The sequence below is a fragment of the Solenopsis invicta genome, chromosome 3, assembly GCF_016802725.1.
Source record: "Solenopsis invicta isolate M01_SB chromosome 3, UNIL_Sinv_3.0, whole genome shotgun sequence".
Lineage (NCBI taxonomy): Eukaryota > Metazoa > Arthropoda > Insecta > Hymenoptera > Formicidae > Solenopsis > Solenopsis invicta.
Genome location: NC_052666.1, coordinates 2,868,585 through 2,887,146, shown reverse-complemented (window position 1 = coordinate 2,887,146; position 18,562 = coordinate 2,868,585).

Here is an 18,562-nt window from a genome sequence, read left to right as displayed (position 1 = left end):
TTTAAGTTTTACTGATGAAAGCTCTGTGTAGTAAGAAACGCGTTTGAATGTATACATAACTAATTTTATTCCAATTTTATAATTGATAATAATTTAACAAATTTTTTCAAATTATATTATTGGGCGAAATAAAAACTGCTCGTTAAAGACTTAATTGTCTATCTTCATTGGATTAACTTTAATCTTGATTTAATTTAATCTTCATCCTTTTCCAATTTTTATATTCTGGAAGAACGTGGAAAATAAATTAAACCGAGATTTTAAATTCTATATTGGTAGAGAGAAGTGGACGTAGCAAAAAATTTATCTAACAAAAATTACATGATATAGAAGAACATGAGAATTATTCTATAGCATTATGATAGATTTTTTTTTCGGTGAAAAAACTTTGAATGTCTGATTCAACTTTGTTTTCTTTTAATGGAATGATATAGTTTTTTTTACATAATATAATTTTTCTGGCATATATAAAGTAGAATTATTAAAAAATCAATAGTTTCTGACATATCTCATATTTAATTTTAGCATATTTTGGTAGTAGATGTTTCGTAAACTTTACTATTCATTTTGTGACAAACTGTACTTTAATAGTTTTACGCACAAAACAACGAGATGAATTACTTGGTGTAAAGAAAACACATAGTGTCGTATTTTTTTTAAAGATATGTATTTGCAAATTATAGTATGGTTTCGAAGACATTTAAAATTATAATAATAATTGTTTCATCTTTCATATATCGCGCAGAATTGATTTGTAAGAAATATAATAGGGACGCATGAAAAAAATAAGCTATTAAATTTATATAGATAAAATTTATAAAGAATTCAGAATTCTTAATTTTATTTACAAATAAATATATATTATAATGCATTGTTACGAACCGAATGACTATTAATAAGTTGTTTAGTTCGTACAGAATTTTTATCTTTATATTTAGAGTGTAAACGCACAAAATGTGCTTGTTATTTTCCCTGTTTAACGCCAGACGAATATATCAGGAGGCGCGGTCGCGTCTCGCGGTATTTTTTTTTTTTTTTTTTCATCAGCGTTAGCGTCATCATCAGCGTTAGCGTCATCATCAGCGTCAGCGAGAATGACCAGCGCCTCTTTTACGCGAGTCAGCGAGTTCAAGCATAATGAGATTATCAGATCTCAGTAACGGCTGAACCGATCAAGTTCCTAGTAGTCTCAATCGATAGCTTGAGGAAAATTGCATAATAAAAGTGTTTTTATTTTTTCTCTCCGTGCCCTACGAGCGGAGATATCGCGACGCAAAGTCCAAATCTCGACGATTTACATTTAAGATACGTCATTATTATTATCGTCGCCAAGCGAATCTTGTCCAGTACATTTTTTCGACACGAGTAACGAGTGGCGCTCGTTACTACACTATATTAGAGTCCCTAGAAGTGGAGAGTCTGGACATTTCGGGGTTCCACGTGGACTGCACCTAAAATGGCAGCACCAATACGGATCCTTATTTAATCCTCTTTAGCCAATGCGATAACAGCATACAACACGTTTATGTGCACACAATGATAAACATACACACACATAAGGTATACATATGTATACATATATGTACATACACTGACATATTCATCACCGACATTTTAGGGGCAGATGTCCAGACTCTCTACTTCTAGGGACTCTACACTATATCAGCCCGCATGCAACCATGTGATGCATCATGATGGCCGCGAGTGTCGCGACAATAATTGTCGTGATCATGATGTAAAAAACAAGGTGAAACAACGCGCATCGTCGGCGGCTCGATGCGCGGTAAGAGGCGTGGCTCAATGTGATGCGCCAATGAAATTTGGGTCCAAATATATCCGCGCAATTTAAATACGAAACAATCATATGTAGTCACACATACTTAAAATGTAGAAGTTGTTAAAAAAAATATATATAAAAATGTAAAAATACTTGAAATTTATTATCTTTAACACAAATCACTGTTGCAATAAACATTGTTGTTATAAACATGAAATATAACAATTTAGCCATACACATAAGCTCATTCTTATAACTTTCCAAATTTTTTCTAATCCAAGTTTAAAAAATTTGAAATCACAATTTTCATTAATGTACAAAGTCTCAACCTTATCTTCACGTTCTTCTTTTTTTAAGTAGCTTTGAATTTCTTCGGTTCACCAATTATCTCAGATTCACGTATATATACAAGTATACATACGTCCCAGTACCGGAGTCGTAGCCATATTGAATCTCAAAATTTGGACCCAGTTCTGATTGGTCTAGAGTATGGTCTACTGCGCATCTGGTTACTTGTTTCACCTTTCTTCTTACATCATGGTCGTGATATCATGGCTTTCCTAACCCGTAACCTGAACTGAATCGGCAATATATCTCGGTTTGCGGGACAAACGACATTCTTTTTGCCGATCGTCGCTAAGAGAAACTTGTATATGTTTTCGACACGGAGTGGTGCTCATTATAGCCGTTTTATGTGATTATGGGTGCGTTCCTTTTCATGCATAACATAACATGCGATTCACGCATAACATAACATGCGATGCATCATTTATCCTTGTTGTTTTTCAACTAACAAACGTTAAACGAGGATATATAATGCATTATGCACGTCATGCGCATCTCATGTGATGTGATGCATGTATATCGTATGGTACTATTTCTGTATTTTAACAGAGAAATTTTTCTATGCTAACCCATGTGGTACTCTCTTTAATTCTATACAAAACCTAAGTGATTCTATTTCTGCATTTTCATTGAAAAATCTTCGTATTCCTAACCCAAGTAGTATTTACCCAAGTGGTACTATTTGTGTATTTTAACAGAAAAATTTTTCTATGCTAACCTATGTGGTAATTACGTTTAACTTTAAGTCTACAAAAGTATATTATTGCTTAACACTACAAAACGCGTGATATCAGTACAAAATTACCTTTTCAAAAAAAAAGGTAAAAAAAGGCGGTATTTATGTGTGTGCGCGCACCTTATCTTTAATTTTACCTAAATACACAAGTGATACTATTTCTGTATTTTAACAAAGAAATTTTTCTATGCTAACCCATGTGGTACTCTTTTTAATTTCTATACAAAACCTAAGTGATTGTATTTCTGCATTTTCATTGAAAAATCTTCCTATTTCTAACCCAAGTAGTATTTACTTAAAAATAAATATTTTTTATTTATTTAATCCAACCTAAATGTATTCTTCCCAAAAAATGTATGAAATCTGTAAATTGCGCCATTTATAAAGAGAATATGTTGCTCTTTGAAATAATTGCTGTACTACTTTTAACAAATAAAATGCAAGTGATAGTATCTTTATTTTTTAAATAAAATCCAAGTGGTATCTTTAATTCCTTTCTAAATAAAATTCGAGTGATTTCTATTGAAAAATTTTTCTGTTTTAACCTAAGTAGATGTACATAATTTTAAAAAGTTTCAAAGGAATATATAACATTTAATCTTAAAGAATTAAGGAAAAAACAGAAATGAGAAAGTTTTATTAAAATATAAAATTTTTTAACTACAAAAAATTGCCGCTGCTAGATGTTTAAATATCTAAATAAAATGTTGTAAAATATTTATTATTTGTAAAATATTTATTAATGTTGTAAAATATTTATATATATATACATACACATATTTATATATATATATATACATACACATACATACACACATACACATACACACTATATATATACACACACACACTATATATATATACCGGGTGTCCCAGACCACCCGTCCCACCCGATTTTTTCGTAAACGCGACATTTTAAAGAAAAATGTTTCAGACAAAAGTTGTAGGGTTTTAAAAGATCTATTTACTGATTTTATCAGTTTGACCTTGGATGGCGTCGCCAAGGTCAGATCAAAATAACATTAACTTTTTTAAATAGGACACCTCATTTTTGGTTCCAGAATCTAATAGCTGGTGTCAAGACCTTTCCAAAACACTATAAGAAAGTTTATTTTTGTTGAGTACTTTCCGAGTTGTGAGGCTTGAAAGTTACGGTGTACTGTAACCTTCAAGCGTCATAACTCGGAAAGTCCTTAACCAAAATAAACTTATTTATAGTGTTTTGGAAAGCTCTCGAAATCGACTACAAGAAAATGCAATGAAAAATATAAGCAGAGGACACCGACTTCGCCCATGGTATCACGTCGAATAATGCTTTCTCTCTCCACCCAGCGTCGAGCGAGGAGGATGCACTATCGTAAAGCCCCCCACCACTTTCCGCCCGCACCCCGATCGTCGCCGCGCAGCCTAGACACACGTACGAGCGCGGCTCCGCGTGTGTGCGGCAGCCGAGCGCTAGAGTCGAGAGACACCATTTCTGCCGGTGCGTGTACCTATAGTCCTACGCGTAGAGTTTTGAAGATACCTAATTACCGAGATCTCTAACATTCGGTACAGCTCTATGATGCCGTTTATTCTTGATTTATTAATATTAATCTTCATTTAATGTTGATTATTGTAGCAATAAAGTAATTTTCACGAAAAAGCACCCTTACATACCACTCCTAAAAGTCATTGCTTAGAATTCATAATATTACGCAACTCGTCACCAATTCACGTTTTCTAATAAGCAACCCGGTCGTAAGCGTAATTTGTAGTTATGCCTTACCCGAACGAAGAAGCTGCGTTAATGATGTCAGTTTTGGGTAAAGCTGGAAGTTTTCGAGCAGCTGAAATAATGTGGCGAAATGAATATCCCGATCATACACCACATTCGCGCAAAGTTTTCAGTCGCTTACAACGTCGAATAATTGTAAAAGGTATTGTTCAGCCGGATCATAATAAGGGAAGGCAAATTCATCGATCAGTTCGTTCAGTAAGAGCACCTGATGTAATTGCATCTGCCTTTGTAACCCCGAATGATTCTTTAAAGCGACGAGCAAGAGATAGTGGAATAAGTCGAAGCACGATCAGTCGAATTTTTCGTGAAAATTCATTCCATCCATATCGAATGTCACTTCACCAGGCCATGACATTGAACGATCATAGACAAAAACTGATATTCTGTAATTGGATTACTCAACAATTACCTAATTTCCATAGAAGTATTTTATTTTCTGATGAGTGCACCTTTAAAAGTGACGGCGAAATAAACACACATAATTTTCGTTATTGGGCACAAGAGAATCCACATTGGTATCGAGAAATGGATCATCAACGTATCTGGAAAGTCAATGTTTGATGCGGAATTGTTGATACGCATATCGTGGGACCATTTTTCTTTCAAGAGAATTTAAACCGTTTTTTATACGCCGATTTACTCGAAAACGAACTTCCACGTTTACTTGAAGATATTCCACTCCAATTACGTCTAAATATGTGGTTTCAACAGGATGGATGTCCCGCCCACACGTCTGTCATTGCTCGTCATCAACTGAACCGCATATTTCGCGGCCGATGGATAGGTAAACATGGTCCACATAATTGGCCACCACGATCACCGGACCTTACAATTTTAGATTATTATTTGTGGGGACGAATAAAAGACCTTGTATACCGCGAACGACCTACGACTGCAGAAGATATGAAAAACAGAATTCGACAAGTCATTCAGTCTCTAGATACTGACGAAATTCGTCGGGCGACGGATGATTTTCAAAGTAGGGTAACAGCCTGTATAAATGCACGTGGTGGACATTTTGAACATCGAGACTGAACAACATGCGTATGCACAAAGGTGACGGCAAGGGGAACCACCTTATGAAAGCACCCCGACAAAGGTGACGGCGAGGGGAACCACCTTAAAAAAGCACCCCGACAAAGGTGACGGCAAGGGGAACCACCTTATGAAAGCATCCCGACAAAGGTGACGGCAAGGGGAACCACCTTATGAAAGCACCCCGACAAAGGTGACGGCGAGGGGAACCACCTTAAAAAAGCACCCCGACAAAGGTGACGGCAAGGGAAACCACCTTATGAAAGCACCCCGACAAAGGTGACGGCGAGGGGAACCACCTTAAAAAAGCACCACGATAAGGTGTAAGTACGATCTTGTTACCTACACGTGGTACACCTTAGGTAACGCTAATACCTACAGGCGGCACCGATTATTTCGTTTTTACATTTTAAAAATGTTACTTTGACTTATACCTTTATGCCCAAGATCGATCTCAAGGTCGAATTCAAGATCATCATCAGGTTGATCCCTCGAAATCATGCAAATTTTGTCTGAGCCATTTTTTTGTACAAGCACATCCCTACGTTTTAAAAGGGTGGGACGGGTGGTCTGAAACAGGTATATTTTTCATTGCATTTTCTTGTAGTCGATTTCGAGAGCTTTCCAAAACACTATAAATAAGTTTATTTTGGTTAAGGACTTTCCGAGTTATGACGCTTGAAGGTAACAGTACACCGTAACTTTCAAGCCTCACAACTCGGAAAGTACTCAACAAAAATAAACTTTCTTATAGTGTTTTGGAAAGGTCTTGACACCAGCTATTAGATTCTGGAACCAAAAATGAGGTGTCCTATTTAAAAAAGTTAATGTTATTTTGATCTGACCTTGGCGACGCCATCCAAGGTCAAACTGATAAAATCAGTAAATAGATCTTTTAAAACCCTACAACTTTTGTCTGAAACATTTTTCTTTAAAATGTCGCGTTTACGAAAAAATCGGGTGGGACGGGTGGTCTGGGACACCCGGTATATATATATATATATAGTGTGTGTGTGTATATATATAGTGTGTATGTGTATGTGTGTATGTATGTGTATATATATATATATATATATATATATATATATATATATATATAGTGTGTGTGTGTATATATATAGTGTGTATGTGTATGTGTGTACATGTGTATGCATACGTATATATACATTCATATAAATGTATAAAACATTATATTATATTTAATTATAAACAAATTAAAAAGTTAATCAAGATAAGAAAAATTTTACATAAATTAATAAAAATTTATTTATATTTTTAAAAAATAATTTACACAATTTTCTTTACTAAATTGAATAATAAATTTCAAAAACTAATTATACATTTATGATTAACCCTTAAACACGTAAGTGGATTTGAGAGACTCCATATAAAGTTTTGAACGCTTGCTATGTGAAGACGGAATGAGATAGGAGGTTCGGACCAAGACGTAAAAAAAGTTTGAAATCTCCTCTTTCGATTGATATAGTTGATCAACTTTTCTGGTCAACTAGAATTCGAACGGCACGGCAGCAAAGTTTTGTTAGGGTCAATGCAACCTATATAGTGTGTAAGTAAAACTTTTTTTGTGAGTATTTTACATAAAAAAGCTGGACATAATACTTTCGAATAGGTTGGTTTGCGGATGTTACTCGCATATACTCTGTCTAAAGTTGGAATACTATAAAATGCTGTAGAAAAGAGAGTTTTTCCAAAATATATCATGAAACACATCAATTTTCAATTGTAAACACGACTTAATCAAAAATACCTCATATTCGCCTCGTTATATAAGTACATTTTTTAATAGAAATGACAATGATATAATTTTTTTTTGAAAGTATGAATCTTTAGCTTGCAAAAGCCGTATTGTAAAGTTCTTCAAAGTTTTTTGTTGCAAAGATATGATTTTTTTTTTAAAAGTGGATTTTTAGATGCCTAAAAATATCTCATATTCTCCATGTTACATAATTATACTTTTTAAAAAGAATGACTTTGCCAAATTTTATTTTGAAAGTGTGACTCTTTAGCTTTAAAATTCCGTATTTGAAAGTCCTTAAACGTTTTTTATTGCGAAGATATGATTTTTTTGAAGGAAAAGTGGATTTTTGACCAATTTCTCATTTTTGCTTAATGGTTTTTTTTTTATAATTTCACAATAAATTATTTTTTGGCAATGCCGATTGTGCAGTCACACTCTTGAGATTTTAAACTTTTATTTAAAAAAAAATCGTAGAAAAATATTGATTGTAATCAAAGTTATAGCTTCTCAAAGTTGAAAAAGTCTCCCAGACCCAAAAATGTGTTTCCGTATTTTACAGGATCGGTGTGTTTAAGGGTTAAGTATAATAGAGTTCACGATGACAAATATATGTCATAGTAATATGTCATAATAGTCATGTTCTCGATAACAGATTATGAATAAATAAAAATAGAATAGATTTGATTTATTATTAAATGTCTATAAAAATATCATTAATAAGTAGTATGCATTAATATCACATTCTTGTAATTGATACTCGTATATGTAACTTTTTTATATTCTTCATATATAACCCAAATCTATACAAAACTTAAAATTTAAACATTTTATAATTATTTAATATAGAATAACGTTTATACTTAGCACGTGATACGATTGCATTTTTGTATTAAGAAAAAAATATTATACACGAGTCATCAACTTCCAAGCACACAAGATTATCATATGTCAATAACTTCTGAATCGATTAAGTACTCTCAAACGATACCTTGGGTAAAGCTGTATAATGAAAATGTTTTTATTTTTTCTATCCGTGTTCTGTTGATATTGCAATGAAAAGTTCAATCCTCTGAAATTTAATTTTTTTCTGAGATACAGGTGATCATTAAGAAAATCTTCAAACTCATGTTCAATTGCACTCTTAATTCCTTTTGTCCTTATTTAAAAATCTTTACATTCTCAGCTTTCTTTAAACCCTTTCTACTTTCTATTATTTTCCTATTTTATACTCTAACAATTCTTCCTTCTTCTTCCTTACATTATTTCACACATTTTTTTTAAATCTTTACTAAAAGAGATAATGTTCGGTTAATGAAATTTTAATTCTTAAAACACAAAATGTCGAATTACTATGATATGCATTCATTATTAAAAAAATTTTTCAAATTTGTGTTTAATTACATTCTTAATTTCTTTCGTACTTTATTTAAAAAACTTTGTCTCCTCCACCTTCTTTAATTCCTTTCTCCTTTCTATTTTTTAATTATTTTACATTCTCACGATATTTTCTCCTTCCTTCTTACATTATTTCAATCCTCTTCGTTTCTTCTCTACTCTCATTACACATAGTTTAAAATCTTTACTAAAAGGTATAATGTTCGATTAAAGAAATTTTTATGTCTACAACACAAAACCTCAAAATATGATATGATATTTACCAGTTATTAAAAAAATGCGCAATGATTGAAAGTTTACATTTTCAAGTGAATTTTACTTCAATAAAATTATAATTTAAGATTTAGTTACAAAGATATTTAATGTTAAAAATACATAAGCAGCACAAAATTTTATTTCAAAAGACTATATAAACCTCTATTGTTTGCTTTTTATCGTTTTATGAAATAGGCCCAAACGCAACAGTCTTAATTTTTTGGATCAAGACCAGAGTTAAAATAGTCAATAATTTAATACTGTCGTTATTCAATATTATTCAGAGCTCGGTAAATCAGTTCAATCATCGTTAGAATTAACATATTTAATGTTGTATGAAAACATTTTTGTAGAAACCTAATTAGAAATTATATATTCTAAGATTATAATTTAAATGTAAGTAAATCCCAGATAGCCAAATAATTGCAAGTTGTCGACAACTTGTCACAAATATTCATATTAGTTGTCAGCAAAGCAACAGAAGGGGGTATCCTCTTACCATTACATTCTTGCCAGCAATAGTTTTTAAAATATAATACCAGCAAGTTTCCAACAACTTATCAGCATTATACTTATTACAAGTTATAAATGGGAATTGTTGCTCACATGTTGCTGTCATGTTGCTCGCAGATTGCTATAAACAATTTTTAAAATATAGTAATGGCAAGTTCTAAATACAACTTACCACAATATAATAACACAGATTGACTTCAATAATTTTTCTCGACAATAAAACTCAGCATATTGATACTAAATTGACTAAAACATTTTTGTCGCATTAAATAAAAGGCAACGTAATAGCAATTAACAAGCAATTTAATCTGCGCGATGATTTGCTTTAGATTGAGTTATCACGTTTTGCTATTTGGGATGTTAGTTTTTCTTCAATTAGCAACATTTGCAAAAATCTAATATATTTTATATATGTTAATAAAACAAACATTGGCGCGGTCACCATGACATTGAAGGTGTTAAAAAATTATATGACGTGATCAAGAATTGAGTGTGACTTGTACTTGAACGTGTGCACTTCAAGTGCACTCAAGATGTGCACTTTGATCTTCTCGACTATTGACGCGGAACAGTACGAATATTATAAATGATATGGAAGTGATTTGGGCAATGTCGTGAAAGTCAGCCGAAAAGGGCCTAGAGCACATCGTCACATCACCTTCGAGCTAACTTTTGTCATAAATCATGGCAGTATTTTACTTTCATATTGTACAATAATATCAGTCAATGATTAGTCGATAGATAAGAAAAATTGAAGAGACTCGTATCGTGTGTTTCCTCTGATTATTTGATTTCTCAGTCAATCTACGCAATTATAGAACACAACACTTGCTATTCTCGTTAATTCATACATCAATTTTAAAATCGCTATTAAAATGCATGTTATATTCGGTGTAGAATAGATAAGTGAGATCGATTTATTTATCCATGTCATCGTTCGTATATATGAAAAATGATCCGATCTTAGACTATGAGTGTCTCGGTGAACGTAGAAAACATATTTCGCTCTTGTATTAACTATTTCGAGACGAATGATATAATGAGAATAATACAATCTGTCGCATTTATCGAACCGTCCACACACCTCTTCGAGAGGACTTTCTTAGAAACAAAGAAAATTAATTAGCTCTTACAAAAATTTGATGAAGATTACTACTACTACTACTACCACCACCACCACCACTATTACTACTACTACTACTGATAATAATAATAATAATAAGTAAAATTTTCGTAATAATAAGAAATTAGTATTTATAAACTATTTTGAGAAGAAAGCGTTTAAAAATTGTTGAAATAGAAATGCAATTTAGAAGAGTTAGATTATGTAAAATATATACACTTATATAGAGTAATAAATATACTACACATGAAAGCAAATTCAAAGACTCAGACTTTAATGAATTACCTGAAGTATCTTTTATCCGCGGAGATCATTCGATATGAGGCAAGATACTCGACCAATTTAATGTAAAAGTTAGAATACAAGATGTTTGCAAGGCACTGTACTCTTACGATTATGACCATTTCGGCGGGAACGGAGAACACGTACCGTCGAAGTGCATACGCAGAAGCTCTTTGCTGCAATTTGTTGGCGAAAATCGCGCGACTTTATTGACAATTTTAAATTAATGAATGCATTAGCAAGTTCTTCACTCTTGTTTTTTTTTTGGGTATTACTCAATTTTTTATTTAACTTGCCAGGAATCAATCGCTAATGAGCAATCACACCCGTTCATGTTCCAAATCCTTGCTCCCAATTATTATTATTATTATTATTATTATTATTATTATTATTATTATTATCATTAGTATTATTATTGGTATCAAATTTTTCTCTTCCGCATTAACACAGCAATTCCCATTTAAAACAATTTCCCGACTTTACCTCTAAATATTCCTTAAATCTCTACGTAAAAATGAATGTTCTATTTCCATTCTTAAATCTTAAGTTCTGATTTGAATTAATAGTTAGCATATGAATCTCCACGCATAATTATAAATTTATTAAGGAATAAATTAATTCCATCTCCTCCTCATATACGGACTTATCATCATGTTAAAATTCAACTTATTCGTAAACTCCATCTTTTCCATTTAATAAACATAATAATAAGATTATTATTTAGTAACTAATTACCTTGCGGTAATTTCAAGTATATTCACCATTCATGTATATTCACTACCGATAATGTATGCCGATTTCAACATCTTTGTTTTTCTCCTATCTTTATAATTTTGTTTGATTTTTTTTGTCGAGTTATATAACAACAATGTATGTAAGACCTAAAATTCAAAATATATGTTAAATTTTAATTTTTAAATCTAACCAATTTATTTAATCAAGACCGTCATCCTTCCTTCTGACTAAAAAGGTCACGCTAGGTCCGAGCCCGAGTTAAAGGGATTAAGTTCTCTGACTCTAATCAGGACCGACGACCGCACGGCTCAAGAATAGGCGTTAAAGCGTGTCACGGCACGCTGATCCATATTTCTGAGCCATGTCAGTGCGTTCGCCCTCGAGCCGTACGTCCGATCTGTACGGTCACGAGATAAAGCATTCGTTACGTCTCTCCACGCCTTGCTCGTACCCCAGGTAGCCTATCCTTCCTACCTTTCCCGTAAGGCTGGAGGTAACAATAGTTATTTGTTAAAAATATATTAGTTATGTAGTACTAAATAATTGGACAATGAAAATTGATATCATCTAGCTTTTGGCTGAAATTATAATTTTGTATTGGAAAAAAATATTTATTTTCTAGAGGATTCCATTGCAATTCACAAATTTGCTTTATGGTGTGATATTCTACATGTATTGACGTATTTTTGAGAATTTCTTCAGATTTTTAAAAATGGATAAAATTTAGTTTTTTACTTAAAACTAAAAAATTAATTTTTTTAATACTATTAAATTTTTCTCACCAAAATTAATATTTTTATCTAAAAGTACAGAAAAAATCCTAAAAAATCATGTCTCTAAAAATTTTTTAATGTTAGTTGCAAATGTTAAAAAAAGAAAAAAATTTTTTTTAATTTAAACGATAGTCTTCAATATCTTTATTGTGAGGCATATAATACTTTTTTTATCATTAATCTTATACAATACATCCACTAATATGTTTTTATTATCATTTTAAAAATCCCAAACAGTTTATTTTTAGCTGGACCCCTTGGGACATGCATGCGTACGCGCACTTAAGCACACAAATATATTTAATGATACGTTTATCAAAAATGTGCTATAAATACAGTTTCAAAAGTTTTTGCTATAAAATCGCACTTTTAAGTGACTGCAACAATCTGCTGTGAACTACTTTTTTTAGTAGAGCATTTTGCAATGTACCTATGTATGTGTAAACATTGTAAACAACTACAGCAATGTGCGCCGTAATACGAGGAAAGTGAGTGGCGTTAGTGATATCACAGACGGCTTCCCGTGATAATACAGGCCTATTTTAGTCTTTTATGTAAAGTAAATATGTTTTTAATCAATGAACGTGACGAGGGAGAATTTTATCTTCGAATGATAATTTACAATCGTTTATTTATCATCATGTTTAACGGAGTTTAAAATGACCTTTACCACGAAGCTTGAATGAAGTTGCAAGAAGGTAAACATGTTTTGCGAATTGCAAATTAAAAGTTCGCTTTAATGTCATCCTTCACTCTTTAATGGAAGTGTATAAAAAACAAACCATTGGAAAAAATTATTAAACAAATTGATGATTAAAGCAACATTTTCTCAGGACATAAATCTAGTTGAAATAAACCGATTTTCCGCTGATTAGCTTGCCGACGCGGACACTTCAAGTTTGAGTACTAAATTTTAACAAAGCAACAAAGTATGAATTTGTTTCAATGGTAAAGATAATGGTTAACAATAAAATATTATAACAAGTTATATATAATTGAAATCACACAGAGATGTACTGACAACTAACATGAAACGCGAATTATCTATGCGGATAGAAATATTAACAATAGTATACCCAGCGTAAACGAGACAGTACAAAATTACCTTTTCAAAAAAAGGTAAAAAAAAAGGCGGTATTTTTGTGTGTGCGCGCACCTTATCTTTAATTTTTCCTAAAAACACAAGTGGTACTATTTCTGTATTTTAACAAAGAAATTTTTCTATGCTAACCCATGTGGTACTCTCTTTAATTTCTATACAAAACCTAAGTGATCGTATTTCTGCATTTTCATTGAAAAATCTTCCTATTTCTAACCCAAATAGTATTTACTTAAAAATAAACATTTTTTATTTATTTAATCCAACCTAAATGTAATCTTCCCAAAAAATGTATGAAATCTTTAAATTGCGCCATTTATAAAGAGAATATGTTGCTCTTTGAAATAACTGCTGTATTTATTTAAAAATAAATATCTTAAATTTAATACAACTTAAATGTATTCTTTCCAAAAAATGTATGAAATCTTTAAATTGCGCCATTTATAAAGAGAATATGTTGCTCTTTGAAATAATTGCTGTACTACTTTTAACAAATAAAATGCAAGTGATAGTATCTTTATTTTTTAAATAAAATCCAAGTGGTATCTTTAATTCCTTTCTAAATAAAATTCGAGTGATACTATCTGTGTATTTCTATTGAAAAATTTTTCTGTTTTAACCTAAGTAGATGTACATAATTTTAAAAAGTTTCAAAGGAATATATAACATTTAATCTTAAAGAATTAAGGAAAAAACAGAAATGAGAAAGTTTTATTAAAATATAAAATTTTTTAACTACAAAAAATTGCCGCTGCTAGATAAGAAAAGCAATGAAAAGAATTGACATAAGAAAGAATGCGATAAATGTAACACTTGTAAGATATGCGTTATAAAATAAAGTAATTACGCGAAGTAAGTTAATGAGTAAATTTCTTCAACACTTGTTTCTTTTACAAGTAACATTGTAAATCATTATAATTTTTACAAGTAACATTGTAAATTATTATAATTATCTAAGTTAGCATAACTATTATAATAAATATTTTACAACATTTTATTTAGATATTTAAACATCTAGCAGCGGCAATTTTTTGTAGTTAAAAAATTTTATATTTTAATAAAACTTTCTCATTTCTGTTTTTTCCTTAATTCTTTAAGATTAAATGTTATATATTCCTTTGAAACTTTTTAAAATTATGTACATCTACTTAGGTTAAAACAGAAAAATTTTTCAATAGAAATACACAGATAGTATCACTCGAATTTTATTTAGAAAGGAATTAAAGATACCACTTGGATTTTATTTAAAAAATAAAGATACTATCACTTGCATTTTATTTGTTAAAAGTAGTACAGCAATTATTTCAAAGAGCAACATATTCTCTTTATAAATGGCGCAATTTAAAGATTTCATACATTTTTTGGAAAGAATACATTTAAGTTGTATTAAATTTAAGATATTTATTTTTAAATAAATACAGCAGTTATTTCAAAGAGCAACATATTCTCTTTATAAATGGCGCAATTTAAAGATTTCATACATTTTTTGGGAAGATTACATTTAGGTTGGATTAAATAAATAAAAAATGTTTATTTTTAAGTAAATACTACTTGGGTTAGAAATAGGAAGATTTTTCAATGAAAATGCAGAAATACGATCACTTAGGTTTTGTATAGAAATTAAAGAGAGTACCACATGGGTTAGCATAGAAAAATTTCTTTGTTAAAATACAGAAATAGTACCACTTGTGTTTTTAGGAAAAATTAAAGATAAGGTGCGCGCACACACAAAAATACCGCCTTTTTTTTTACCTTTTTTTGAAAAGGTAATTTTGTACTGTCTCGTTTACGCTGGGTATACTATTGTTAATATTTCTATCCGCATAGATAATTCGCGTTTCATGTTAGTTGTCAGTACCTCTCTGTGTGATTTCAATTATATATAACTTGTTATAATATTTTATTGTTAACCATTATCTTTACCATTGAAACAAATTCATACTTTGTTGCTTTGTTAAAATTTAGTACTCAAACTTGAAGTGTCCGCGTCGGCAAGCTAATCAGCGGAAAATCGGTTTATTTCAACTAGATTTATGTCCTGAGAAAATGTTGCTTTAATCATCAATTTGTTTAATAATTTTTTCCAATGGTTTGTTTTTTATACACTTCCATTAAAGAGTGAAGGATGACATTAAAGCGAACTTTTAATTTGCAATTCGCAAAACATGTTTACCTTCTTGCAACTTCATTCAAGCTTCGTGGTAAAGGTCATTTTAAACTCCGTTAAACATGATGATAAATAAACGATTGTAAATTATCATTCGAAGATAAAATTCTCCCTCGTCACGTTCATTGATTAAAAACATATTTACTTTACATAAAAGACTAAAATAGGCCTGTATTATCACGGGAAGCCGTCTGTGATATCACTAACGCCACTCACTTTCCTCGTATTACGGCGCACATTGCTGTAGTTGTTTACAATGTTTACACATACATAGGTACATTGCAAAATGCTCTACTAAAAAAAGTAGTTCACAGCAGATTGTTGCAGTCACTTAAAAGTGCGATTTTATAGCAAAAACTTTTGAAACTGTATTTATAGCACATTTTTGATAAACGTATCATTAAATATATTTGTGTGCTTAAGTGCGCGTACGCATGCATGTCCCAAGGGGTCCAGCTAAAAATAAACTGTTTGGGATTTTTAAAATGATAATAAAAACATATTAGTGGATGTATTGTATAAGATTAATGATAAAAAAAGTATTATATGCCTCACAATAAAGATATTGAAGACTATCGTTTAAATTAAAAAAAATTTTTTTCTTTTTTTAACATTTGCAACTAACATTAAAAAATTTTTAGAGACATGATTTTTTAGGATTTTTTCTGTACTTTTAGATAAAAATATTAATTTTGGTGAGAAAAATTTAATAGTATTAAAAAAATTAATTTTTTAGTTTTAAGTAAAAAACTAAATTTTATCCATTTTTAAAAATCTGAAGAAATTCTCAAAAATACGTCAATACATGTAGAATATCACACCATAAAGCAAATTTGTGAATTGCAATGGAATCCTCTAGAAAATAAATATTTTTTTCCAATACAAAATTATAATTTCAGCCAAAAGCTAGATGATATCAATTTTCATTTTTGTAAACATGTATGTGGATTAATTATATTTCTAAATGTTTTGTACATAATACATTTGAAACATTTCTTTTTACGTATTAAACAATTTCTTTTCAAAATTAATTTTGCAAATATTCTATAGAAACGATTCGCATATCGTTGTAGTTTTGCCAAAATGTTACTTTGAAATTAATTGAGCAAATCAATACATCTACATTAATTTTCGTAATTATACTTAATTGAAAATTATAATTTTCATACAGAATTTTGTATTTAATAAACGTTCTATCGAAGTATTATATATACAATTTATATTCGAAAATGCCTCTTTATACTTTAATAAATTAATAACAAAAGCGAATATTAAAAAGTGTCATTTATAAATAGACACGATTTACGCAAGTACCCATTTATTTTTGCAGCAATATTGCACCTCCAACGAAATCCGTCCGTTAATTTTTTTATCTCATTTATTAGCTGCATAATTAATTTTTATTGTACATCTATCCTCGCAATTTTTCTTTATCACATCGCCATTTCGCAAGATTGATGATGAAAGTGCTTAATGTGAGAGAAAAGCTACAAAGTAAGCGTAAATGTGTACGCAACATAAATAAGCCTCTATTTAAGCCAATCTATGTAATGACAAATGTGTCAATATATACTTCTGATGGGCGTTGTCGGCGATGAGATATCGCATCATTATCTCATTACATTATAGCGGTCCATATTTGTCGCCATTGACGCACAGACTGTCGTACGTAAATGATGCAATACCATACTTACATCTCTCGCGCCTTAAAAATAAAAATCGTTATTCAATTATTCTTTGTCCATTCTGTCTCTATATGCAGTGTCCTTGTATTTCTGAGAAACATACGAGCTTGGGGTCGATTGCTTAAATAACAATGTTAAAACATATAGTTTTTGAGCTTTGATGAAGGAAAAAAAAATTTTTTCAACTTGGGTTCTAAAGCAGACGATAGAAATATAATTGCCGTTTAATTTGCAGGAGGTCTACTTTCGATAGCGTTTGAATAGTCAGTTTGAATCCTGATCATTAACATTTTTAGGCCCGGGTTTTCATTATCTGGTTAACTTGTAGTTAAACTTAACCTGATGTTTCAACCAATGAGCTTCACCTATGGCATCATCATGAGTGAGGTTAGGTTTAACCACAAGTTAACCGGATAATGAAAACCCGGGCCTTAATGGGAGTAATTAATGAAACTATACGTGGCTCAACGTTCGACGGGACTTGTGTACTATCCCGTACATTTTCCATTGCATTGTAAACGCTTTTACCTTCAATTCTGCGAAGGCAACGTGTGATAAAGAAGATATGATAGGAGTAAAACGGTACGTTCACCTGTAAAGTCTAATTATAACGCTACACATTCGTTTTTTTTTACGTCATTCTTAAATACATATGTAAAAGTGCGAAAGCACATGCTTTTGTTGCATGTTTTGTATAATGAAAGTTAAAGTGAAGTGTGAAGGCTATACAAACACATCCCGTCTTATCTATATCTTCGAGTTAGTATACTCCACTGCTTACACACAGATCCAGTTGTCTGAAACCACCAAAACACAGACTTTATTGATCTTATTGTTAACGTAAAAGAGCAAAGGTTGAATGATGCAAAGAGAACGATTGCACAAATATGCAATTTGCAGTGTATGACGTAGAGTTTACTAGTAAGTATGAAGTTCATGGTCTTTATTAAGATAAATATAACTATTTAAAGGCAGTTTGTTAATCTATTTAAAAGAAATTTGTTAATTAATTGAAAGAAATTTATTAAGCCATTTAAAAAGAATTCGTTAATCGATAACCGTTGTCAATATTGTCTTTGACAGAAAAAATTACTTATATTATT